We start from the raw sequence: 3,967 nt of genomic DNA on the forward strand, positions 1-3,967 counted from the left end.
GCATTCAATAAGTTTTTGCGCCTACAGAAAATGAAGGTGTTTTTTTGGCCTTACCAGTGCTCGAAAAAAACCTAGGTTCAATGTAGTCCTACTTGAAATTCACCTCTAAATTTTTTATTTGAAGGTAAGAAAACTGTCAATTTACCTCTGTTGTTTCACATGTGTAGGTTTGCCAAGTTTTTGGAAAAAAGTTTTTTTCGAGCACTCGCGAGGAGGTCCCGGGGGGGGTGCCGGCCTTCTGCCTTTATGTCGCACAACAACCAAGGTGCACGGTGGCTAGTGCACAAAATCGCTAATGCAAGTGCAGCGTGCCTCGAACGACATGGAGAGAGAGAGAGAGAGCGAGGACTCGCAGTGCTCGAAAAAGACCTAGGTTTAGTGTAGTCCCACCTACAAATTTTGAAATTTACCTCTAAATTTTTTATTTGAAGGTAAGAAAACCTTCAAATTTTGTCAATTTACCTCTATTGTTTCACATGTGTAGGTTTGCCAAGTTTTTGGAAAAAAGTTTTTTTCGAGCACTGCTACACACCTAGCAACTTGCAAGGCTTGAGGGAAATCTCCCAAGTCTTCGGAGCAACTGTGGATAAGTACGGGTAAACCCTTCAAAATTTAGACCTAGAAATAGGGAGAGTTTTGTGTATATCCATTTTCTCTTTGGTTAGAAACAAAGGTTTTGTTTAGACTTAGTAGTGTGGACATTTAGGCTTCTTGCTTCAAATAGGAGGGCAATGATATGTTGTAACATTTGCTTGCCCCCACAGGGATCAATGTGTTTCTCCCTAAGGCTACCCTCTCACAGGTGAGGTAATCTCTTGTTATGGCAGTAGGCTTACACCATTTAGTCACCGCCAAAGGAGCCAAGTATTCGTGATGAAGTTCAAGAGCTACGAGGATGGGTATCGTGGTGTGAAGTATTGTAGAGTCATTGGGATTCACTAAGAGAGAGGGAGAGGTGCATGTTACTAGTATAGAGCTCATTGAGAGAGAGAGAGAGAGAGAGAGAGAGAGAGAGAGAGAGGAGAGGGCCTCATTACCCCAATCTACACCATGTTGCCCCATGTGAAAGTTCTTCACAATGTTGCTTTTGATTGCAAATTTGGCAGAATTGTCTTCAAAACAAGGACCTATTAGAAGGAGCGCACTGGTGGAGATTTCGTGCCAATGTGAGCATGTGTTGTGTACCTACTAAGACGCATGTCAAAAGGTGAATTAAAATGGTGGTGTGAGAGGCAAACTTGTCGGTGGTGATGGCACTTGGCTCACAAAAAAAGATTAATGGATGGGTCACTTGAGGCAACAAGTGGTACAATTGGATGTGGGCGAGGTTCAGTTGTTGAAACCAAAATGTCCTCGACCTTGACTAATTGGAGGCAGTTACAAAACTGATGGTGATGCAAATCAAGCTAAACCAAACAAACAATAAATTAATGAAGACATGCATGACAATGTTGAGGGCTCGATTTTGTGAGCCCCCCCCCCCCCCCCCCCCCCCCAAAAAAAAGGGATTTATTTAATGAATTTGAGAATCATGATTAGAAACATGAGAAAGACGAACTCAAGATCTCTTCAAAGATCAAATACGAACAATACGAACTTTGAACACTTGGAAACTTCATGATTTACTACATCAAAAGCTTGAATTATCTACAAATAAGTATAATCCTAGCCTCACTCTCAAAGGCAATAGCTGATTACGTGACCAAGTATCCCAATCAAAGAAGTGCTATAGGTGGATTTGGTATATAGATTCTTGAGTGTTTAGCTATACTAAAGAGATTTTCGCCATGTTGAGAAGCCTCCACTTGTGTTTTCCACCATAGAGAAGTAAACACATAAGCATAAGAACATAAATGAATGGGAGAAAGAGCTCTTAGAGTGTCTGGGATGTTTATAAGCACACCATAACCATTTGAGGTTCTCTACAATTGAGGAGAGTGCCTAGGAGGCAAGGTATACTCCTTCCATGCAGGAAATAGTAAATAATGTTGGAAATAGGGAAAGAAGAAGGAAAATCTCAAGGAACACAATATAAGAAGAAGTGTTACTAAATGTGCTAATACAAAGATGAGGATTGCCCTAGAATGATGGACATACATACAAAACTTTTATTGAGGGGGAAAAGTGCCCTGGTATTCATACATATATTCACACATATCACTACTCTAACATGGTAACCAATTCCCCTCCGAAGTGATCTAGTGAACATGATCTATCATTCCTATATAGGGAATTACTAGACCCTACAAAGCATGATCAACCCACAAAGGGGACTAAGCCCAAAGCTTTGCACAAGAAGCTTCAACTTCTCAAGAGGCAAAGCCAAGTTAACCTTTCTTGCAAAGTGTCTATCCTTTTACTTAATGAGGCACCTCAATGTGCCTTAGGTGAGCATGGAACACTAGGTTCCTTGCAATTACCAATGAGCTCTAACTATTAATAAAGATAGTAGTGGCACATTGTTTTCCAACACCAAAGTCATTCATAATGAGTCTATGCCAAATGTATATACCTACCATGTATTTAGCTTCAATTCAAAGTGGCCATTATAGATTGCTTCTTGCTCCTCCATGATATGCATGAGCTATTGCACATGAAACAGAAACCACTAGCTGACACTCTTCAATCATAGCAACCAACCTAATTTAAGTCCAACAAAGCATATAAATCGAGTGCCAAAATTCCTTCCCTAGCGTAAAGCAAACCATGATGTATGGTGTCACTTAGGTAGCAAATGATCTGTTTAACTGCTTCAAATGTTGAGACCTTGGGGTATGCATAAATTTTCTCACCTCTGAGGTTGCATACTTAATATCTGGTCTCATAATGCATACATAAATAAGACTATCAAAGGCCTCTTGACAAAGAGTGATAGAAAAGTAATCTCTAGAATCATGAAGAGTCAGTTCCAAAATTTCCTGCATAGTAGTAGCAATGGTCTTGCAACTAGGTTGCATGAAACATTATTTGCAAAACATTTTAAACGTGAATATTGGCCGTATAATGGGGGGGGGGGAGTCACTATATACAGAGCTTGTTTAGCAAATGCATTCAAGAAGCATTTAAAACCCCCCTATTCTATATTTTTCTATCTATATAGAGACCCCTTATGTACCACCTTCCTTCATAAATACCAGATTCTTCACTTTTTCAATTTAAAATACCCTTATGTATGTGTACTTATAAAACTTCATAACAAGAATACACACCTTCTATTGATCTTGCGTGCTATTGTACATACTTTTTATTGAACCCTCAAGTATAATGGATGTTAGACCTAGCTATGCTAGGGAGGCAACTCAAGAGTTCCATTCATGGCTCATAACATTGGTAGAGTAGATACCAATCACAATCTAACTACCAAGCTTGATGACAGAAGTTGTGGACTAATGAAATAGACTAGCATTACATTGAGAACTCACAAATGAGTGAGTACTATAGATGCTCTTATATAGATCCAATGGGAGGAGAAGTGGATGACATCATGTGTGATGCTAGGAGTGGACTTGTGGGTGCTTAGTTGGAGGCCTTTGTGCATGCATGTCTAAGTTGAGGGTATGCGAGATTCATGCACCATGAGCTATGTGCACTTGATGGCTCATACATCATGGATATGTGTCGTGGAGAGAGAAGAGGGTATACCCATTGCTAGGGTTACCCCAACAAACTCCCCCTTAAACATGGTACTTCTTGGCTATGTGATTCATCTAGCATTTTGTGATTCATTGATATGTCTAGGAGGTTCAATGTATGGTTCATCTCAAGGTGATCACTTTTCTTTCCTAGGTTCATGGCTAGAGTTCATCATCAAAGTCATAATGGATTTTATCTTAGTAACATGATCCAAAGGATGTAGAGGGTTCATTTTGGTCATGGTCATGATCTTGTTGTTCAATTTGGGTGACTCTTCCTTTGCCTTTGTTCCTTGATTTGTTGTCATAAGTCTTCTCTGTTGATCTTGATTCTT

Source organism: Adiantum capillus-veneris, chromosome 14 (assembly GCF_014529385.1).
Source record: "Adiantum capillus-veneris isolate H3 chromosome 14, ASM1452938v2, whole genome shotgun sequence".
In the NCBI taxonomy this organism is placed as follows: domain Eukaryota; kingdom Viridiplantae; phylum Streptophyta; class Polypodiopsida; order Polypodiales; family Pteridaceae; genus Adiantum; species Adiantum capillus-veneris.